This window comes from Rhipicephalus sanguineus, chromosome 6 (genome assembly GCF_013339695.2).
Source record: "Rhipicephalus sanguineus isolate Rsan-2018 chromosome 6, BIME_Rsan_1.4, whole genome shotgun sequence".
NCBI lineage: Eukaryota > Metazoa > Arthropoda > Arachnida > Ixodida > Ixodidae > Rhipicephalus > Rhipicephalus sanguineus.
This window is the reverse complement of record NC_051181.1, coordinates 146,554,483-146,578,749: the sequence shown is the minus strand read 5'-3', so window position 1 is coordinate 146,578,749 and position 24,267 is coordinate 146,554,483. Positions and strand designations below refer to the sequence as shown.

Here is a 24,267-nt window from a genome sequence, read left to right as displayed (position 1 = left end):
ACATATATTATATATAGTAATGACGAAGAACGACACCGGGGCTCTGGCTATATATATATATATATATATAAGCGCGAATATGATCAACTTTGCGACAGGGAATCTTCAAGCAAAACGATTTCTCCACTCCCACGCGTTAGATAGACCTGTAGAGATTTCCCTTAATAAACATTTCTACGAAGAAGTGCAAAGTCCATCTACGACTATGTATAACCTCCTAAACGTCACTTTCGCTGCACACATATTGCGCAGACTTTAAAAGGATCCGCTTGCAGCGTAAAATTGCGGGGAACAATCAAAATTAAGCTTCACCTCCTTTAAATGATTCTGGTCCTTTTTATCTCAAACGCATTGCCCTTCTTCGTTGGGAACCTTTAGCCACTTTCGAGTGCGCTTTCAGCCAATATATAGTAGGATAAAAAAAAAAGCACCCTGACCTTTTCAAGCAAGCATGACCGCACGCTTTGGTTGTCTTTCGCAGCACGAGCTCACTTTGAACATTACAGCCTCGGACGTGGGAACCACGAAGCCCGCATAAATTATTCCTATACCTCAATTTCGCGCTCGTATTTTGCTTCTTCGGTTAGTCTTGGCCGCACGTAGTCCGCGCATACTTTTCGGTTGAGTGCTGTTCGTATGCGTTTGCTTTGAGGCTTGAATTAAGGCGCTTAATGACGCTGTAGGTTCTGCCTGCGTTTGAACCGCTTAAAATGGCCGTACGCTTTAAGCGACGACGAAGGTATTCTGTAATGTTTTTTTCTTTAAGCGTCTTCCCGATATTAGAAAGCATTAGCTTGAATAAATGCAGGTTTCGGTCAATTAGTTTGACGCGGGCCTTCTTGCATGCGTTAACTCTCTCTCTCTTCTTCTTTTTTTATGCTGCGAAGGCTGCCTTTCACGTAGATGAAATCTGTCTCTTCTCCTTTTTAGATACCAGAATGAATTATTCAGAGTACTCTAAATAAAATGTAAATTGGCTTTGTGGGCGAGGCTTTCTAATAACTTTGCAGCTCCTGAAGCAATCAACCTGACAGCAGGCTTTTTTCAGTTCGTTTCTATATTATTAAAGCGAAAGCCTTATATGCCTCATCAAACGCGAAAATTGACCGTCGGCGTCAACATGAGCGATAAAAAGATTATCTCGCGTGATGACGCCGCCATACGACGTCATCATGACGTCACATATCGCCAAAATTTGTGACGAAACCATGACGTCACCATGAAGTCACTACGTCGTCACATAACGTGACGTCACATGATGACGTCATCACGACGTAACAGATCGCCAAAATTTGTGACTACACCATGACGTCACTGTGAAGTCACTACGTCGTCACATAAAGTGACGTCACATGATGTCGTCATCACATGACATCGTCGCTTGATCAAAGCTGGGCCGATCGCGGAGGCAGTGCAAAACCAGGTTACGTGCAAGAAGCTTGCAATGCCTCCGATCACGGAGGCAGTGGAAAACCACGTTAGTTGCAGAAAGCTTTTGGAGGGGGCTGGGGAGGATGAATACATCAACTGAGAAAAAAAATAAGACAGCTTTCGTCTTCGAGACGTCTTAGGCAAATGCCTAAGGGACCCTGTGAGTTTTCATTCTTAAATTTTTTTTACACATCTTAATGTTGGGGAGTGCACCAGTACCGCCTTTACCTCTCCATAATCTACCTCGTGTAGGAATGAAGATCGAGCTAGTTTCCAGTAAGAAAATATTGCCGCTGAAAACTTAATTATCCGTGCGGAGGCACTCTCATATCATGCACGAAGTCTGGAAAGGAAAGCGCTCAACGGTGACATCACTTGCGAATATCCGGCTATCCTCGTTTCCATCAAGTTATCGAAAGCGGTCACTGAGCAGCTTTCAATGCCCAGATAGCGCAGTGATGCGGCTTTTCCGCAATATCTTCGGGTTCCAAAGAGAAGCTTCGATATGCGATTCTGCAATCGTATTGCTCCGAATTTCCTTTTTTTTTCTTTTGCGGTGCAGACTTTCCTGCGTTCCATGTTTGTGAATGAAGCTACAGAGCACGCAATAACTCAACGAGGGAGAGAGAGAGAGAGAGAGAGAGAGAGAGAGAGAGAGAGAGAGAAATAGCGAATCGTAACCGTATTTTTATAAGTACTAGACTTCTTTATTACTGGCTGGCTTCAAGATGCGAACCGAAGACTGAAAGAAGCACGCTGGCACGCTGGCGCTCAAGATGCAAGAAACGGCATTGACGTATGCACAGGCAATTCCATTCGAATTTCCATTCGTCTTTGATGATGGAGCCTTGTTTTGCTGTTGACACGCTGGTACGCATTTCGGACCCCTTGCCTTCTACCGTGTCATTGGGATGTGCTTATATGTTTCACGTTTTTGCTTCCTCCATGCGTCCACGTCTTTTCTTGGTTTGCCGCCGGAAGAAAAAAGAGCGACTTCCACCGACTGCCGGAATACAAATGGATCTATAAATGAACGTCCGATGAAAACAGGCATTCGGGAGGCTTCGGATGTACCGTCCATGATGAAGTACCGTGCAGTGCACAATAAAGGCGCAGGGAGCTTATTTATTGATAGCTTGCACGTTACGTCATGAACGCAGCTTCTTATAGGGATACTGACACGAACATTTGCAGTTGTCGTTTTAAAAAAAAATCAAACTAAAGGTCAAACCCTCAAGAGCCTAAGAAATCTACTGGAAAACATGGGTGTACGCTGAAACAGCAGGTACAGTGAGATTTTAAAAGTTAATTTCTCGTCCCAATGTACCCTGACGTCACCACACGGTATCAGCTTCTCGCCACGTGTTTACAACCTGAAACCACTCCTACGAGGCGACACGCGCTTCATTCTTGCAGCACGAAGCCGAGTCAAGAGCAAGCGCTCGAGCCGCTGCACAGAAAACGGCTATACGTGTTGCTTGCAAAGCTGTGCGGTGCAGCTCGGCCGGTGCGGTGCGTCTTTACCGGTACACGGCAAAGTTACTTGTGAGAAGACAAATGAGTTGGCCATACCGGAAGGGGGCTGCCGACGATGGTTGATTGCGGCTACACCGACTGCCGCGTTTTGGGATTGGCCGGGCAGTCGTTTCCGTTTTGGCCACGTTGTGTTTACTTCTGCATTTTATGCTTGTATGCTTATCTGACTCACGTGCCTGAAAGAATGAACGCTTGAGGAAGTGGCTGATGCCGGGCATGCTAAGAAAAAATGCGTCAGTGCACTCGACAATGAACAAAGAGGAATTGTTCATTGTGCAAAGGAATGCGCAAAGGAACAGTTGCAAACCAAAGTTTGAGAGACAGAATACTGTATGAGAAAAGCGTCCTTGCTTTTATTAGCTCGATTTCTTCGTTAATGTTTCTTATTGTAGCATGTGACAGAAAGAATGTGCCGCGCGTAATCCGCACATTCATGGCCCTGCTGTATATGTGGAACGTACGCAGTTATGTAATTGCAACTTTCTTTTAGATTCCCCGTCGGATTATGTCTGTCGCGAGTAACTATTAGTTAACTATGAAAGTCAGTTTCACCTCAAGGGAAGGCTGGCAACTAACTCTTTTGTATCCGATCTCGCGTGTAAACGCTGGTGTTAGAGAATACAGCCGCTCCAGGGAGAGATGCTCTTTCCGCATAGTCACATCGCGTTGAAAGCGCAGCACGTCAGGGACGTAGCCCTGACGTGCTACGTCAGGGGCGTAGCCAAGGGGGGGGGGCTCAACCCCCCTCCCCCCGAAATTTTTCAGTTTTGCTTGCGTGTATATACACGCACAATACAAACTCACGCACGAACATACATAAAGTATGGTTGAACCCCCCCCCCCCCCAGAAAAATATTCCTGGCTACGCCACTGGAGCACGTAGAAGGGTTATACGAGCCGCCCGCTGATGGCTGCCGAGATAGCGCGCGCACCAGCGATCACGACCGCGCCCTTAGAATCAAAGGTAAAAGTTGCTGCTTGAGCGACAACCCCCCCTCCCCCCTCGCGTATTTTCATGCTCGTTCAAGGCAGGCGGGGCGTTCTCTGCCTGCTTCGACGGCAGGCCTTCCAAGCGATGCAATGTTATCGCATGCGCCCTCCGAGCGACGGAAATGGGCTGGCTCGTTCGATCTCTGCTTCGGCCGCGTTCGTCGCCCCCGCTCGCACGCTTTTACCCGCGGTAGAACATACGATGCGCGGGGGGATCTTATCAATTTGGACTTTATACGGGACATGACGGCGACGGAAAAAACCCGTCGAAACTGTCCATATAATGGCTATCGCAATAAAATTAACCAAATTATAACAAGCACGTAAATAAGAACGTGGAAAACGGTGTGTACTTTAAGAGTGGTTATAGTACATATTTGGGTACAATAACCTTTATGCCTGTGTTGTGCCATTACAAAAGAAGAGAGAGAGGTTAACCTTTGCAGTATTAAAAAAAGACAAATCCCTTATGAAATTAGAGAACCGACATGCTGCGTTCCGAATGAGCAATTCCTCATAATATATATATATATATATATATATATATATATATATATATATATATATATATATATATATATATATATATATATATATATATATATATATATATTGTAAACTGGTTTATGTACGTTGGACATTTTGGTTTGAAATTTATGCATGGGTGGAATGTATCATTATTCTTGCGCTTTTGTTCGTGTTTTATAGTTGACTTCACTTCAATTACTTAACGCACGCAAGCTTTTATAAGCCAAGAAGCGGAAAGAAGTAATGATGGCGTCGTCCTCGTGTCCCTGATTGTCTCTGTCGGTTAGTGTCGGTGTTGTTTCTGGAATTTTATAATTGTGGCCATGTGTCACGCTATAGTGAGGCGAGCCCAGCTTGCTGGTATTTCCCGCGCCCGCCCAAAGAGCACTCAAATCTGAATCTGATGTCGAGAGGTTAGTGTAATATCCCCCAGTCACGGAGTGGCAGTGTTGTCGTTTGGACATATTCATCGACTGTCGTCCGGAGCACCTTCGTCGCCAAAGCTAACGCTTGGACCACTCCGATCAATGTCACTCGGACCGTGTATATACTGTCTTCAAAATACAATGTGTTACTACAGCGAAGCGCCACTTTAAAACATAGCGCGCCGTCTTTTTTGAAAAGTCGCGGAATCGTTGATCGCGAAGCAGCGCCGCGTCGTATAAGGCATTGTCTTTCTGACACACCTCCTCCATTCATAAGCGCTAGCAACAAGAAAATGTGGTCCGACTGTGCTACTGCGCTCCATCGGAAGTTCGCATCAGGAAGCGCAAAAAAAAAAAGAAAGGAAGGTGAGTGAGAGAGCGGTTAGAAAAATCGGTATTGTAAAGAGAATGCAGTGGCCGTCTGTTTGCTCTTTGTAAGGTAAACAAGAAGAGTTGCCCTGAATAGTGCGGACCCCCTTTTCGAGCCCTGAACGATAAATCATCTTTCGGATGACGGAAAAAGGGGCTGCTGTATATTTTGCAGCACATATTGGGGGGTTCTGGGTATGGTCGGTGTATACAATACTTCCACGAAGCGGAGCTGTCCCCAAGGTTTTGACTTTAAAATGGCAAAGAGCCGTCTTTCGAGAAAGTTGTACAGGCAGGAGGATACGGAGTATATCGGAGCGCATCCGTATTCCCGGGTACAGTGCGGCAAATGTGTATCTGCAGAATGAACTCACCGATAAGACAGGAAAGCGTTGCGTCCCTCTATTTTCTGTAGTATAGAGCTCGCCGGATGCAGTGACAGACATCGTGACGTCTTACGAAAGACACGATGTTTCTTAACTAGCCTAGAAATTTTAAGTTATTCTTCGTTGTGCGTGGAAGTTTGCGCTTTTTTTGTTTTACCTCAACCCCAGAAATATTTTTAGAAGAAATCGAAGCTGACGCTGCATGTGAGAAATCGCGATATACCCAGAAGGGCAACTACGTAGGGCATATTTCCGCTGAATGCCTGCAATGCATTTTAGGGCAATAGCGAGGCACTCAAACAATGTTGTCCAACTGCATCTTCGGCCAAGAGCACGCGCGGCCTTTGCCGTGGGTGCCCTGGACTGAAGAACAACCACACCTGTACCGAAATTCTTAAATGACGGCGAGCCCAATAAAGCTTTCCCAATTGATAGAAAATCAATCAATCAATCAATCAATCAATCAATCAATCAATCAATCAATCAATCAATCAATCAATCAATCAATCAATCAATCAATCAATCAATCAATCAATCAATCAATCAATCAATCAATCAATCAATCAATCAATCTATCGATCGATCGATCGATCACTAGGTGCCCTGATGATGGAGGCACTGCACCGCTTCCTCGAAATGGCCTGTCGGAAAAAATGGGCCAAAGGGCAGAGCTGATTGAAGCAGAAGGTCTGGTTGCAACTTCGGTTCGTTGTTTTATCTATTTTTCCCGTTTAAAATGAAGCCATAGCGCGGCAGCATCCTTCTGAGTAATTGTTCCTCGCCGGCATGTCTCTCAGAAGCGAAGAGAGTGGCGAGGACGAAGAAATAGATAATTCATGACTACAGGCGTTTTTCGTCTCTTGGCAGGCGTCATTCTTGCCCTAAATAATTCAGCTGACAAGAAGGCAGCTGCGTTGCTGCTGAGGGCCGGGGAGGCGCGAAGACGAATGGTTTTCAGTTCTGGTTAGAAGGAACGGAGATTGGGACTGTCACCGTAGCATCGGCACGGCGATCCGCATTTTTTTTTTCTCGCAACTGTGGAGGGAGAAAGTTCATCAGGCGAATCCACGGACACAGAATCAGTGCCCGATTGCTTTTATGTGTGCTTTTGCGTAGCCGCGTATGTTGTACATTTGACTTTGTTCTAACGAGCTGTCACTGAAGAGTCCCTCTGTTTACAAGGGGTGTCTGATCATGACAGTCATATTCGTCAAACACTCTTACACTCCCATGCAAATTTTGGTCTACACCAAGTTAAGGAGGCGATCACGAGAGTACCCAGACGTAGGCGGCTGGATGGATAGATAGATAGATAGATAGATAGATAGATAGATAGATAGATAGATAGATAGATAGATAGATAGATAGATAGATAGATAGATAGATAGATAGATAGATAGATAGATAGATAGATAGATAGATAGATAGATAGATAGATAGATAGATAGATAGATAGATAGATAGATAGATAGACTGTAAAAAGTTCACCGTAGTTTTTACGGTGAAAGCACTGGCAGCTGATGCTGCCAGACTTTTACCGTAAAAAAAACTGCGATCCGTATTTCAAGTTTACGGCATGCATGCCGTGTATATAATGATATCGTGTAGGAAAAATCTGGCCACTGTTTTTTCACTTTTTCCAGCAAAAATAACCACAGCCCGTAAAATCTACGTTGTACCAATTTCGTGTTATCTAGTGTTTAAGCCGCGAAATGTACGGTGGTTACACGGTATATTCATCGTTACACGGTGGCGTGTAAAACACGGTGGTGTGTAAATTCATCGTTAGACAATGCTGTGTAAAACCTCAGCAGCAACATTTTCTCGTGTTGTAGCAGACTGTAAAATATGGAGTGCACTGTGAAACATGCATACCAGCATTTTCTGACTTTCTAACCTCTAGGCCGTAATATATGACGTGCCCTGTGAAATGAGCACAACGACATTTTGCTGGTTTTCTAGGTTTTCAGTGCAAAATGAAGACTAACATCCCTTTTGCGTATAGGCAACTGTCTGCCCATACTACTGGAACGTAACTCATGCAGATTTGTCAACTTAGGTGATTTGTAATGTACACAAAAGATATTCTCGATCTTCAATGCCCACGCTATTTCATAGTGCGAAATTCATTCGACCTGATTAACACAGTTGCAGCGCTGCTGTTTTTCTACTATGTATCCACGTATGGCACTCTGACTAAGCCTAAAAACTGCATGCTTGGATTGGGACACTGCTGTAATACGGGAAGTGTAACTATGCTGTGCAGGAAGACAATGCAGTGGAAATGGGCAATACTGCTATTTATTAAAGTTCTCCACACATCTGGATTCTGCATTTGGCATATGTCCATTCCAGGCACAATAAATAATTTTATCATAATCTCTTTGTAACAGTTTGATCTATCTTGTACATTTTTAGGTGTTCAAAAATCTGCAAAAAAGAAAAGAGCGTAAGACAATACAATATACTGCTCTTCGTGGAGAGACTATATAACACTACCTACGATGTGACTTTTAGGCTATGGAGGTTTAAATTAGAGTACTCAGGCTGTTAGCATATAATGAGCGGCCACAGCAGAATGCAGCATTGAAATAGTGGAGTGATTTCAGACATAGATCTTCTCACGGCACCTTTATATGAAAGAAGAAATCGGTTATAAAGGGACAGTTGTCTTAGTACATCAGTCCGTGCTTTACTTCTATCATCAGCTTAAACATGTCTACTCTGAACAAGGCATCTCGAACTTTCCTTCTATTAACCCTTACCTAGTAGTTGCACCAGCCTCAGCGCCCTAGATTAATTTCAGCCTCCCATGTCCTTTTTGTCACCACTACAGCACTTGCTATTGCTTCAAATCCACAGCTTCATCCAATGTGACGATCTGTTTCTTTTTTTACCCTTGATGCACTGCCCATTCATATATTCTATTTAGTTTCAGCAACAACATCATTACTAGTATTTATTTCGTAGTTTATTCTGTTCTCTTCCGGCCCTTTCATGTTAATCTTTCATTTAATCTCAACCTCACCTATTATCCTTTCCTATATGGGTGAGTAGTGGCAAGCTTTCGTCCTGACAGATACTGGAAAGCCGCGACTATGAGTACCAGCGAAGTGTATTTCACGTGATTCTTAGCTTCTCAATTGTTTCCCTCTTATTGTTTGAGTTAATGGTAACTCCATGGCCAAGCAAATGAACTTATTTATCAGTTCTATTCTTTCACGACTTATGGTTAACTGATGTTCTGTTCCTTACCAGTTGAACATTAGGTTTTCTTCCAACTCCTTGTTAGGTCCACCCTAGTGCTTCACTTTTTTTGTTTCACCATCATCCTCTGAAGTTGTCTCGTGATTAAAAAAATAAAACGTTATCATCACAAAATTTCAAATCGCTAAATAATTCACTACAAATTTTTACTTAAAAGACTCTCCAATTCCATTTCTCTGATGCCTCCTGTAAGCACACAATGAATACCATTGCATAGGTTGTCGCTCTATACTAGGCACTTTTTCAATGAGAACTTAGCTTGGGGCACAGTTAGAATAGTAGTTGACATATGCTTCATCTGCAGTATAGTTGCAAAACGATGACCCCCTATTTACATTGCATGGACCACAAAGCATTTTACCTCCTAAACAGGTAACGCAGCTGCTCTCAGGTCACTCCGCATCAACTACTGTCAACTTCTGATGCGCGTAATGAAATGGAAGTAGGTGAAATGACGCTAACAAGACTGTGTGAAATTAAATTTATCAGTAAGAGGTAAAAAACTAATGAAGCTAGGGAAGCTACCCAGATGACAAAGTAATCGATGCGCCCATCAGTAATCTGACAGTATAAAAGCCATAAGGAGAATGTCCGAGAACAAAATGGCACAGGCTTACTTAGTTTATCCCTCACGGTTTCTATGTTCCTCTAAGCCAGCATTTCCCTCGCTTTGACTGGACGTGTCTTCATAGCAACATTGACGAGCAAAATAGTTTTAGGCAAGGTTGCATTTGCAACATTGTGCATCCATACAGAACTCCTTGAAAATGCACAAGTGGCATCTCCAGCGGAAGCTACTCGGGCATAGAGCGAACCAAGCTGCCCAAAAATTGTGTTTAGATTGTTGGCTTTATTTTTGTACACTTATAAAGCTAGACTTTAGCCAGAAGTTTGAACATGTGAAGTTCATTTGCTGTAGTAGTAGTATGGACAACTGCTATGGTCCGTTGTATTCAATACTTCAACCTCAAGAAAATGCAGTCAGGAATTGTGCTACTCACGTAAACATTCCATTCAGAATCCATGATTTTTTCGTCAGACTGAATATTTTTGGCTTCTCTTTCCTTGCTTTTTTCTCAGCCTTGCTTCCATGGTCTGGGTTAATACCAAAAGTGCCCTGTGCAAAAGCAGGAAAAAAAAAACAATGCTAAATATTGCAGTAATGAAGCTGCTCATGAGCTTGTACGCAGAATTTTAGTAATTTCCAAAATATATTAAAAAGTTATGCAGGTCCTAAATGTTGAAATTCGGTGTCTCAAGGCTATCCATAAATGTTGTTTATACAGATATTTCTCCTTTTTAGAAATCACCCAATCTAACATAAATGTTAACCACTAATCCGCAGCAAAGTTTCACTGTACTAGTATTGATTTTATGCTGCAGCAATGACTTAGTGATTTAAGCATCTGCCTCACATGCGGATGGTGCGAGGTTCGATCCCCAGTGCGGCTGGACGTCCGCCAGTGATGCAATGGGTACAAGCTTCCCTTGGCCTGCTGCTCGGCATATCTGCGGTATATTTGGGAACACTTGGAAAATAGGTCTTATATGTCACATTGAGTTCAGAAACATATCATGAGACATGGTCCTCTTTGGCCAAGGTTGCTTTTGCACCAATAAATTCTTCGTCATCCGCGGCAGCATTATACTCTTGCCACGTCGCTGACTAGTTACACGCACGCTCACTCGCACCATCTGCCAACTTGAATTTGAGGATGAAAAGACCTTCAGAAGAAGTGCTACAGGATGGTAGGACGTCACATTTGGACGTTAAACCTCCGACACCCCTCAATAAAGGCATAATCATTAATATTTAAAAAAAAGTCGTCTCTTTACTGCAAGAACCTATGAGATAGCATTCAGGGCACGTAGTACATATTTATACACTAATACAACCCTGAGAATGTGGATTATGCGACTTTTGTAAAGACCTCATTTTTGTTTCAGCCCACGCTGAGAATTAGCGTCGAGGATGAACGAGAAAGTACCGAAGTTGGGTGCTTTAACTATGGAACACTGATTATATCTGGGAGCTTAAAAAAGGCACTCAGGGCAGAAAGTTGGCGTTCAATGGCAAATTAATGCGCCCTGAGATTGTTCTGTTACTAAAAATTGAGTTTTTGTAAGCTAGAAAAGACAAACGTTTAGTCGAAACGTCACTATTACCAGCCGTCTCACAGGTGGACTGCAATAATTGTGAATGTGGATCACAGACGGTTGCCAGGCTTTTACTGCCACCTATTTCAAAACAAAAGTCACGGGAACCATCCCCTCATATAAGTAATAAGTTTGAATCAAATCGGAGAGTTTAAATCAAATAGCAGGACAATGTTTTTGAACAATTCTCACAGTAAGCACGTATTTTGCGTTCAGACAAACGTCGTCAGAGTCAGAAAGAGACATAGGTGATTTTCACTGACAATGACCATGTGTCCTTAGAGCGGCGTTAAAGTTCCATCACCATAGGTACAGCAGGCTACTATTGGGAGGTGTTTTCAAGAGAAAATCTGTAGGATGCTTGCAGATACAACAGCAAGGACGATACACCATCTTTGCAGATCTCTTGACACCACAATAAAGAAACAATGCTTATGTTAGCAGCTTTTTTTTCTACAAAAAGGAGATGAAAATGCTCTCCAGATCGATTTAAATACACACCTTTGAACGAATTCTAAAGTAGACTACAATCTTTCAGCATAACAGACGTGAAAGGAAAATAACTGGTGAATAACATGCAGAATACTGTAGTGACGTTCTCTAGCCGCTCCCAACACGTGGCGATCAACAAGAAGGTACTCCTCTGGGTTCCACAGGTCACCATCTAGGGTTAAGAGCACTGACAATGAAATGGCATTCTTAATAGTTCAAGTAGTTCCAGTTTTCATTTCAGCATGTATTGCGCAACTAAATGTCAGAAAAAAGTGAGACTAGTGCTAATGAATTGGGCGTACTGACACAGCTCCTGTATCATATGCTGATGCAACTGCAACAAAATGATGCTAAGTGGCTTCCAGTATGATTAGTTTTTATTTCAAGAATTTTCGTCACATTTTGGAACTTTGAAGAAACGCAACGTGTATTCCTCTGCTTAGTGTGCTAACAGAGGAGGTCACATTTTGCAACTATACAACCATCCAGTGCTGAAATACAAATGTATTTTGATAATCTAGGTTAAGTACAAAATAAATGAATTATTCAAGTCACAGCTTACAGTTGCAACCATTTTATTTGCTCTGCATGACTTCAACAAACATCTCATCCAATCGACAAGCATCCAACAGTTAGGCATACGGGCATGCAGTTCGGAAAAATCGCCCTGCGAGCTGTCACATTAAAAAGCGTACATTCAAGGCGCAATACATGTAAAAAAACGACGCTAATGTCGCAGTTAACAGAATATGTACTAAGCGAAAGATACCATTTGACCTCTCTTTCGCGGCAGCCTCGGAAAGTCAACGCGAACCAAGACAGTTCAGAACTCGAAGCCGTAGCGCAGCAAAACGCGCACACGTGGAAACTCAAACCTCCTTCAGCTGCTGCTCCGGAAAAAGCTATTAAACATAACTATACAGCATGAGGCAACAAATATTACAGCACTTCAACGAAGAAAAAAAAAATGCTTCCGCAACTATCACCGTTTCATTCTGCTTTTCGTGATGGAAAGAGCGCGAACTCGACGAAACTGCAGCCTACCAAAAGTGCGCATGTGTGGGAACTTCAAAACACCTTACATTGCTGGCACGCAACACGCCGTTCACAATAACTACATACCTGTTGAATGTAGCGAATATTGGCGGCGTGCTGTGTGTGGCCACCTTATAACTGTAAAGGCTCTGTTATACTCCGACGTGCGTTCGCGTCAGCCCGCGGCTGCGGGAGTTGGCGACGTCAGGTTCGTCACGTTACGTTGACGCGAAAACAGAGCACTCTATACTCCCACTTCCGCGACGCAGTACGCCGCCTTGACGCATGCGCATTTGAGTGCACTCGGCGTCCCTTCTTCACGAAGAGACGCAGACGGAGTGCAGTCTGGGTAACGTCGCCGGCGCGGAATGCAGCATGTCGCATCTCGCGCCGGCTGCAGCCGGGGCGCGCTGACGGACGCCGGACTAGAGTGCCTCGATACGCGCGAGCGCGCGGGCATCAAGGCACCCTACGCCGGACGCGTCGGTAGCGCCGCGCGTCGGACTATAAAGCGCTGCGCGTTTGTTAGCGTAGCGTCGCTGTGCAGAGCGTGCGCGCGCGTCGACGTTACGCTGGAGTATATCAGCCCCTTAACTCTCGAAGGTTCATATTCATGCTTTCTTGCACTGGCACATACAAGGAAAATAATCGCGCACCAAGTCGGCGCGTACCCATGCAAGGCGAAGTATACAGCAGTGCATGCGGTGCAAACACAAAGCAAAACGTCTATTCAAGAAAGTCATGAGAGCAAGTGCACAAAATCCAGCCAGTGAAGTCAAATGGCTTTTTGATACTTCCAGAGCACACACATCATTCGCATGCATCACTGCGCAATTAAGTTTTGAGAAAAGATTGCGACGTACAGGCGCGTTCAAAAGTATACGGACCACGGGATCGCGTGGCAGAATGCATCGACGCGCCATCTACCGACGCTGCGCCTGCTGTCGAGAGCAACACTGAAGCAGCGGTGCGCATGCGCGTCCCTACATATCAGACGGCCTCTCATGTCGCTCTGTCTGACGTGGTTATGGCGCTCGTAGACAAAACGTCAACTGGGTGTCGCTTTCGTTGCTCCATCTAATCTGCGCCGTTGTTTTACGAAGCGGCTGCGGCGGGGCCGGCTCAGGCGCCGTGCGCGCGTCGCTTTTTACACCGGTCAATCAGCCTAACTATAAGCATCGTAGAACCTAGTGAAGTCAAGCATACATGATTAAGTTTCTCAACCCAGCTCGTCTCTGTCGCATTAAGCCATGTTAAGCTTAGATGTGCCTAGCTAAGCCAAAGTAAGTGTAAGCAAAACTGATTAAACCTAGTTGAGCATGGTATCTCGTAATAAAACCAAGCATAAGTAAGTTCATTTAAGCAAATCCCAATTAAGCTTAGCCCAGCTTGCCGTTTTCATGTTAGGCCAAGCTGACCTTACATGAGCGCAGTCAATTGAGTCGAGGAAAGTATAGCCAAATCTAATTAAGCATAGTTTATCATGGTTTCACCCGATATAGCCAAGCATATTAAGCATAAACAAGGCAAGCCAACTTGTGACCAATTAAGCCAAGTCGAATTCCCCATCAGCCCAATGAAGCCAAGCTCAGGAGGATTACCCTTGACCAAGCTGAGACTAATTAGGATCAATAAAGCCTAATCAGCGTTAATTATGCCACTAATTAGGCCTATATCAAACCAAACACACCCTAGATACTCGAGTTTTACGTGGCATATTTCCTCAACGTTAATTAAACTAATTAACCTAATTAAGCGGTGTCAAGCTCCGCAATGCGTCTTCTTTCCTGCAAGGTATGTATGGCGCCATTACTGATGAAGCTCCACTACTGACGCCACTTTCACAGTCTACTACTTCAAAACTGTGATTCAGACGATCTTAAGAGCTATTTGCAGCGCTGTCGATGAAAGTTATCGTCTGCGCTCATCGCTTCCAGTGATCACGAAGATAGGGCGTCGGGCTAAGCGTGCGAAAAATGACCACGCAGTTCAATAAAGGAATTGTTACGTCATATGCGGCTGAAGGCTTCAAAATATACCTCTAATTTGTGGCTGGGAAACCCCGTCATTCATGGGTGAAATTATCAGGCGGAATAAACTCAGACCTAAAGCGCAATCTATATACGCGCTGGCGCCCAACGGACAGCTTTTTTGTCGATGGAAGCTGTCGCAAAAGGTGCACACGCAAACTCAGGATTTAGTTGCCGTCTCCTGATGGCGCATTATTTGCTATGTTTTTGATTTTCGTAACCTAACCAAATGCATATTTTCAGACAAAAAAGTCGAAACAGGACACCTTAGGGCTAAGTATCCAAGATACCTTCATTTCCACCGTCCTCAGTTCGGGTTATATCGGTGTAAATTCAACTCGAACTGGTAAATGAGCAAAAAATCATCCTGAAGGACCACATTCATTGCGACGTGACGTGGTTATCTCAAGCAGTAGCGAATACCAGTCATTATAGTGGAAAATTTGGTGTCTTGTTTGAATCTGGTGAGCACGGTACACTTTTGCAGCCTGTTTGTGCTGTGTAAATTTACGTGATTAATCTAGATGAAACACCTTCTCTGCCGAGAGCGTCCTATGCGGCAAAGAAGTTTCAATACCATGCTGAGTTAGGCGTAATTAGAGAAGTTATGTCACATGACACGAGTGTCGCGGGCGAGCTTGGTTCGATCTCACACAACACAAGGAGACGTAATTGAACCTTTTCCTAATTACCGCTACTTAGGATTAACTGAGCTTTATTAGCTTCAGCTTGGTTAGCGGTAATGCTCCTGAGCTTGGCTGCAAGGGGCTCACATAGAATCAGCTTCGATTGCTTGAAAATAACACGATTAATTTGATTTGCTTAATTAAAGCTAATTACGCTCTGATCTAATTTGGAAGTGCCATGCTCAACTATGCCTAATGAGATTCATATCTACATATCTTGACACCGCTTAATTAGGTTAATTAGTTTAATTAACGTTGAGGAAATAGGCCACGTGAAACTCGGGTATCTAGGGTGTGCTTGGTTTGATATATGCCTAATTAGTGTCATAATTAACGCTAATTAGTCTTTAATGATCCTAGTTAGTCTCAGCTTGGTCAAAGGTAATCCTTCTGAGCTTGGCTTCATTGGGCTGATGGGGTAATCGACTTGGCTTAATTGGTCACAAGTAGGCTTGCCTTGTTTATGCTTAATATGCTTGGCTATATCGGGTGAAACAATGATAAAGTATGCTTAATTAGATTTGGCTATACTTTCCTCGACTCAACTGCGCTCATGTAAGGTCAACTTGGCCTAACATGAAAACGGCAAGCTGGGCTAAGCTTAATTGGGATTTGCTTAAATGAACTTACTTATGCTTGGTTTTATTACCAGATACCATGCTCAACTAGGTTTAGTCAGTTTTGCTTACACTTACTTTGGCTTAGCTAGGCACATCTAAGCTTAACATGGCTTAATGCGACAGAGACGAGCTGGGTTGAGAAACTTAATCATGCATGCTTGACTTCACTAGGTTCTACGATGCTTATAGTTAGGCTGATTGACCGGTGTAAAAAGCGACGCGCGCACGGCACTTGAGCCGGTCCCGCCGCAGCCGCTTCGTAAAACAACGGCGCAGATTAGATGGAGCAACGAAAGCGACACCCAGTTGACGTTTTGTATACGAGCGCCATAACCACGTCAGACAGAGCGACATGAGAGGCCGTCTGATATGTAGGGACGCGCATGCGCACCGCTGCTTCAGTGGTGCTCTCGACAGCAGGCGCAGCGTCGGTAGATGGCGCGTCGATGCATTCTGCCACGCGATCCCGTGGTCCGTATACTTTTGAACGCGCCTGTACCTGCAGCAGGAGTACAATACGAGGCCCAACGGATTCCAAACCAGCGCCGATAGCAGAGCCTTCGAAAATGGCGAGACTGGTGACGCATCGGGCGCCGAGCCGGCTGTTCCTTGCCGTATCTGCGCCGCTCTGCGCATGCCCGGTTTCTCGCGAGTACCGTAACACAAGGTGCGCCGGCGCGCCAAGCAGTCGTCGCAGCGTCCACGCGCGTGCATGAGCGGCGGGGAACGAAAGGCGAGCGCATGACGCCGCTCCTCCTCTTTACTCTTTCCTTTCTTCTCTCCTAAAAGTCAATGCGCATGCGCGCGGCATGGTATACGGTGAGAATACCGTAGTTTACGTTTACGATGGCGACACCGCCTTTTTTTACGCAATATTTGGCGTAAAAATAACGGTCTCTTTTTACAGTGTAGATAGATAGATAGATAGATAGATAGATAGATAGATAGATAGATAGATAGATAGATAGATAGATAGATAGATAGATAGATAGATAGATAGATAGATAGATAGATAGATAGAAAAGCTCCAAGTGCCTTGGGTTCGCTGAAAAATGGTTCCCATTTAAAAGTAGAATTCCGGCGGATGATACGTAAGACTCCTGGAGGCGAAAATGTTTGAGGCCCGTGTACTTAGATTTAGGTGCACGTTAAAGAACCCCAGGTGGTCTAAATTTCCGGAGCCCTCCACTACGGCGTCTCTCATAATCAGATCGTGGTTTTGGGACGTTAAACCCCAGATATTATTATTGATACGTAAGACTCCAAAGCAGACAGCAAATTACTGCACTCGCGCTTTCACATTTAATAAGCTTTCCCACGAGCGAAGAGCTTCTTGAAATCTCTTCAAGTTTGTTTAGGGAAGCTTTACTGTCTTCATTTCTTAACCACGGAAATCGAACGCCGAAGCTGCCGTTGAATTAGTTTATTGGGAGAAGTGTCCAGATATCGCGATTGTCCACAGGTGAGGACGTCTCTGAAACATGCGTCAGCGGTTACGTCACGCTCAGTTCTAACAAAAGCAGAACACGCAACGTAACGTAAGCAGTGTCGTTGCTAAAAACGATGCCGCGAGGTAGCTCTCGAGCGTGTTCGGAATGGCACATGGGGTTTTCTTGCGGCGCCCTGTCATGAGCTGGTGCGACAGCTGTCGAAATAAAAAAAAAAGAAAGCGTATAAATACACCACGCAGCGAACACTGCCGCCGGATTGTCGAGGTTGGTTGTGCGTAGTCCGAGAAGGCCGGACATCTGGCGCGGCCTGTCTCCACAAGGCGCTGTCGTTTCTCTCGGTGGCGCGACGCGAGGTGACGGAAGTACTAGCCAGCCGCAGCAGTAGCCTGACAAGTTAATGGGAAAACGGAAGTGATGGCCCGATACCTCTGGTCACGACCGGCTAATACCCTCCTCTTCGTTAATTCCGTGCAGTGCGGTACGACGCAGAACGACACATTTTGAAGGCGTCAGTACATTTGCAACGGGAGCTTGAGCTTGGAGCTGCGGTACCTTCTCGGCCCGTGGCAAAGCAGAGCCTGTATACGATACGCAGTACTGATGCGCTGTTGGTGTTTTTAAGGAGAAAACACCTGAACGATACATTGTGAATTACTCTTTTGGCTATATATGTGTGTTGTGACTGTACGTATTATATGCGCGTATATGCGACCATTGTATATACCGTAGTCGTCACCCGACACCTAGAGTAGCAAGTCGGTCGATAAAACAGGTTAACATCCCCATGGTAAGCATTAAAAATTATGTATTTCTATAGGCAGTGCGGGTCAAATAATGGGCTTAGGCTGAATGAATGTCTCATGAAAAAAAGGAAAACAGATTGGCCCACTGTGACTCACTAATCTTTTAATCGTCCCTATTTATTTGCCAGTGTGAGCAAGAGAGGCTTAGCAGATCCCAATAAACGACTCCCTTTCTTCCCCCTCCCCAGTTACTGTTCGTGGTCGGTTCGTGTGAATCGCAGCGTTGCGTGCACTGCACGGAACTGTCGATATGAAGGGCAGCAGCTGAGCGGGGAAAAAAAGGAAAGAAAAAGAAAAAAAAGTAAAGAAATGTTTGTAAGCAAGCTGCAGGAGCTGTCCGCGCCTAGACTGCGCTTTCCTTTTCCGTTTGTTTTTTTATTAATGCGGACATCGCGTTCGTAGCATTTCCAGCGCGAAATGTCAGGGTGAGCACATAAGTGAAGCAAGAAGCGAACCATCTCACTTAGGATATTTATCCGTTTGCGCTGCCTAGAGGAGACTGTTAGAAGGAATTGCACTTGCTACGCGCTTATCTTATTTCTTTGTCTTGTATCGAGCTGCCCGTCCTGGCAGATTCTCATGTTTTCATCTCATGTTTTTACAAAACAAACCTTCGTAACTTGACATGACGAAAAAAAAAGGAAAAGATTCATGACATCCATACTTCTATGCGCTGTGAATTTCACCATTTTGGATTCATGTTGGCAGCGTTCAATTACGCATTCACGCTAGAAACAGCAGCTAAGCTTCCAATTTTTAGGGAGATAATTTTGCTGCGAGTGCTTTTCACTCATCATTGCCTCAAAATGCGATGCAATAAGCGAAAAAAGTCACAGTTTCGCCGCAACGGCGAAGCAATGAATGCGATAGCAACAAATTGGAATGTAACGCGAATAACGGAAACCAGCTCGAAATTTCCAGCGCGTCGCTCAAGCGCAAAGGACGCACGAAAAGGACGCACGAAAAGAACACGCACAGGCCGAGCGCGAACTATGATGCGTCACAGCTCGACACTTGAAGCGCACTGCTCAAACATGAAGCAGGACGCACGAAACGAACGAACAGGTACACACAGGACGAGCGCGAACTAATTGTCACAGTTGTTACTTATTTCTGTTTGAACAGCGCGCTTCTTTCGCATACGCTCTGTGACTTCAGTGCGGACATCACGGGGAAAGCACATGACAGACAACCCCCCGCTCCACGACCCCCCCCCCCCGCCCGCCTCTTTCCTCGGATAGCGCACGAATGCGACGACGCCGCGATGAGAAACGGCGTTCGCAGGAGCGGGGCGAGCTGGCCGACGCCTTTAGGTGCGCCCGTTGCGCTCCCAGCGCCATCTCACTGGTAATGAAGAAACGCTTATAAGCGCCTGCCGTCTCTGAGTACTGCGGTAAAGGGTGTGTATATAACGCTCGCCGTTAGCCTCCTGGACGATCTGCGCTATGTGGCATAGTGGTTAGAGCCACGCGCTGCCGATCGAGAAGTCGCCGGTTCGATTCCGCGCTTCGGAAGCTTTTTCCGGAATTATTCTTCTTTGGCACTTATATATATATATATATATATATATATATATATATATATATATATATATATATACTTATCCATATACGCAGCATGACGGCGGCGACGGCGACGACAAAAATCAGCCGAGACGGTCCATAATTATAATTGCTATCGCAATAAAAAAAACAAAAAAAAAACGGAGAGAAGTCTAAGCGATTGTTGATTTCAGAATGTCTAGGACGAACAGACAATGTGCACTGGCAGTATTATAGCTTCGTGAACAGCCGTAACAGCGTATTTTGTTCTTCAAAAGTATGGCGGGGAACCATGCAGTGTTCTGTCATGAGTGAACAATTCGGTGAGCGAAAACAAGAAAAACAGAAAAAAGGAATATCGCGAGAATGCTTATGTGCATTCTTTCTGCAAGAAATAGATGATGTTGCACACTGGCTTACACACTGTAAAATATAAGTAAACTTCTTTCAACACGGCATTGAAGATGTACAGTCCTCACTTCTCAAAAACAGCTTCTTGAGTAACAAAGAAAACGACGTAGCAACGGAATTTACAGTCATGCGTTAAAGGTCACCTCGCCAGATGGAAAATATATGTATATATAAAGCGGAAAGCTTTAAGTATAAATGAATTTACAAACATCACTGAGAGGAGCACGAGGCAGGTCACCTTCGCTGAAAGACAAAGACTTTCTTGATTTTTTTCTCTGTTCTTTTTCGACCTTTGACCTTATAGTGGGTGAGCAATTAATTACTGGCATCGGACGTCGTAATTAAAGACGCTCCAGGGATCTCATCTGTGCTGCGCAGACTCGCAACAAAATGGCAACGAAGGGCGTAAAAATGAGCGTCGTTGCGAATGAAAGCTCCCCATCACTGGCACGAAAGATATGCAGTTAGGGATATTCCCTATACGCCAGGACACGCCTTATATTTATGAGTGGGGGAAGAATATTTAACGAATACCTGAGACGTATTGGAGCCTCTATGCGGTTATTGATTTATCCGCGACTTTCGTTTATTTTCATCTGCCCTACATTTGCGCTGACGTCAGCCAGGGGATACTGAAGAGTAAAATAAGCGATATGTCATTGAGGCATTGCATTAATGCGTCTTATATTTGTCTGAGCAAAGAAATGGCCCGTGTGTCGTTAGGTTCCTTTCTTTTTCCTCTGTCGTTCGCCTTCTTACAAAATCTCACGACAGGCATGGAACGTGCCCTTCAGGTGGCTTTGAGCGCAGCAGTGCACGCGAGAATATGGCAGAAAAAGCAAGAGCGCTCATTCATGTAGTGGTATTTAAGATGTCTCACATACGTCTTGAATAGTTTCCGACTGCACCTGCTTAGTGTTGCAGACGACTGATCGCTTAGTATCGGTGCAAATACGCTGTCACGCAGCGGATTTGTTTCTTGTATAGTTTTTTTTTTTCAGCGGAGCCGTTTAGGGGCCCGGCTAGTCGGCGTCCTTATGTCTCGCGATGTCTGTCGCATGATCACGCTCAAAAGCAAGTTGTAGAAGAGGCCTAAAGCAAGGCTAACATTGCTCAAAACCAGTGATGGTAAGGAGGAGCGATATGAGAGTGAGGAGGAAAGAAAGGGGTGGGAAAGGGAAGTGAGGGTGATGGGGAGTAATGTAGATGAGCAGAGCGTTGGGCGAGTTGGTAATCCATTGCGGCAATCATTTCTGCGCTTGTCTCGTGTTTTCTTTCTTTCATGTCCCTGGTTTTTCGCCCAAATGCCCTTCACGAGGAGTCATGTGAGGGTGAAGAGGAGGGAAAGGAGGAGGGGAGAGGGTAAAGCACAGCATAACCATGTATAGTATACTATAGCGAGGGGGCGGGAAAGGGAAGTGAAGGTGAGGAGGAGGGAAGGAAGGCCAGCAGATCCGCTGTTTCCTTAGTCTCCGCACCGCTAGCGCGCAGTTGCCCCAATTTTTTAACGCTACTTTGCATCAGGCACGCTCTTCAAGTAACTGAATAGAAGCTTTTTGTAATTGGGAATCGTGGATACAGTTAATTGGTAAATGCGCCTTTTTTCATATTCGCGAAGGTGTACAAATGTAGTGAAAACGATGAAACATAGCAGTCGCGCCTCCAACAATTAAACTTGTTGAAATGACTGACGGTGTTCACGCTCAACCAAAATCAAATTACAATGCACGTGAGCGTTCTAGCATTCTTCCCCCAGCCGGAATGACGCAACCGTCGTCGAAATTTGAACCCGCGACCTCAGTGGCAATGTGTCACAGCAATGGAGATAAAGCGGTAAGTTTATAGATAATGAAATGCACTGAGAACGAGTCGGAAAAGTCGAACAATGGGCACATATTTTTAGCGCAATGATAAACTCTCTTGGGGAACAATTATCGCTCTGTTTGAACGGGAGCCACAGAAGCACAGGAAATATTTCGTTGTCGGTTGTTCTTTCACAGTTCCTTCCTATCTTTTTTTTTATGCATGCATTACATGGGAAGGTAGGCTTAGAACCAACTATCCCATCACTTTGATGTTAATGTTGAGAAAACAGCCGAAAACAAGAAAAAGAAAGTATAAAAGAATGCGGAAAGAAATCAGAAGTACTGTGCGTGCATATAGGATCCCGGGCGTATGAAGAATACCTGTAAGGGCAGAGTCCAATACACACAGGGTTACCACTTTCTCTCTCTCCACCCCCCCACCCCCACTGGGCGTAGGGAGGAGAGAGAGAGAGAGAGCAAAGAGAACAGATATTATGTTTGTGTAACCGCGAACGGCACGCCACGTTGTATCAAGGAGGGCGCGTGATTTGGACAGGCTGTTCTGATCCCCGGTGCCGGGGGTGTTGCCGTGTCCTTTGCACGCGACGTCCATCGGGCACCCATTGTTTCTCGCTGACCGTGCCGGAGTATGGGCGAGCCCCGTTGCCCTTGTCCCGTTTTTGCGTCGACTGTGTCCGCCGCAAGCATTGAAAAGAATGGGACTTGCAACAAAGGGGGGTTCACACCACGTCGAAACACGAACGCTTCTGGCCTCTTCTGCCCCGTATTTGTGGTCGCCATCTGTTTTCTGATACACTCCGTCTCTCGCAACTCTTGATCACAATCACCCCGAAACACTGGATTTGGCGGCGAAGTTGCTGATAGTATGTCCAACTTTAAGAGGGAAGGGGGAATGGGGGAGAGAGGGGATGGTATGAGGAACGTTCGCTTTGTGGTGAGAACGGCGGCAAACGGCACAAAACAGTGTTGAACTGCTCTGAACTGTGTAAGCTGCAGCACGTGAAACAGTGTACTTGCGCACGCAAGTTTTAAGCAGTTTAAAGAGTTAGGAAAAAATTCCAGGCAAATAATATCATTTTGGAAGTGCACGATAAATTGCTCTCTCCTTTCATAGAAAGGGCTCCCTTAGAAAATACACCGAGATAGATAGATAGATAGATAGATAGATAGATAGATAGATAGATAGATAGATAGATAGATAGATAGATAGATAGATAGATAGATAGATAGATAGATAGATAGATAGATAGATAGATAGATAGATAGATAGATAGATAATTATCTATGAAGCTTTTGAGTACTCAAAGTGCCTGCAAGGGCCAATTATACGCTGCGAAGCTTCGCGTTCACTTTGTGCAAGGCACACTGAGGATACCAGACAGCTTAAATTTATACAGTATAGTAAGCATGCTCGTTAAGCGTAGCTGGGTAGTTCTGCAGTGTTGGATCCTCGTTAACTAGACTGCACACACGTACACACACAAAAAGGAAACAAAAAGGTGAAAAAGAAACGCGAAAGCTGCTGAACGGATTAGTTACGAATCCCGCGAATTAGTTGCACATACGCCAAAGCGTATGCGCGTTGCTTCACTATACACACATTTCAGAAACGCTTGAGCTTCCTCGTTCGTTCGCGCGACAGGTAACGAGGTTTTGAGAGCGCCTGAAGGAAAATGCAAGATCAAAATATTATGAATCTGAGAAAGAAGTTGATAGGGTCTAAGAGGACAATGTACCTTGGATAGAAACAAAGGAACGTCGTCGGCCGGAGTTTCGTGACTCCGGGCTCTGTTCAGTCTGCCATAAACCGGTGCTTAGACAGTAGAAACCGTGCAATTAAAACCTTCCCCGGAGTCTGCTTTTGTTATCCATTCGCTGAGCGTGCTTTAACACGTGTTTTGGCATTATAATTTTCCTTGTATCGAGCTTCCTTGCCTTGATATTGTCGTTACCTTAATTTCGGTGTTAGCGCTACCATTCGAGTTTCAGAAGGACAAAAACAAGATGGCGCGTTTATTGTGCCGACTATGAAGACGCGTGAAGCAATATTTGCAAGGGCGATGGAGTCTGAAAATGTTTTGGGGAGTACCGCGTTGACGCTGGCTCTACATTGTTATCAAAGAAAGAAGTATTACCCGTTCTGGTCTAACGCGTTGCTTCCGCTAAGCATGAGTTCGACCTTAAAAATGTTGTCCGTATGCTAGAAAAGTTCTTTCGAGCAAGCATGAGTGACGAATCTGACAGAAGTTCTTGACAGGGAGAAAATGAGTGTAATAAGCGCGG

General features: G+C 44.8%; 1 long non-coding RNA gene across 1 annotated transcript; it reads right to left on the bottom strand.

The window, feature by feature from the left end:
* Positions 1-7,987: 7,987 nt before the first annotated feature.
* LOC119396701 (uncharacterized) lies at positions 7,988-10,045 on the bottom strand. Its single transcript, XR_005184475.2, has 3 exons — positions 9,934-10,045; positions 8,921-9,118; positions 7,988-8,095 (listed from the first exon to the last, which is right to left on the bottom strand). It is a non-coding gene; the product is annotated as an uncharacterized LOC119396701 (long non-coding RNA).
* Between the last annotated feature and the right edge of the window lie 14,222 nt (positions 10,046-24,267).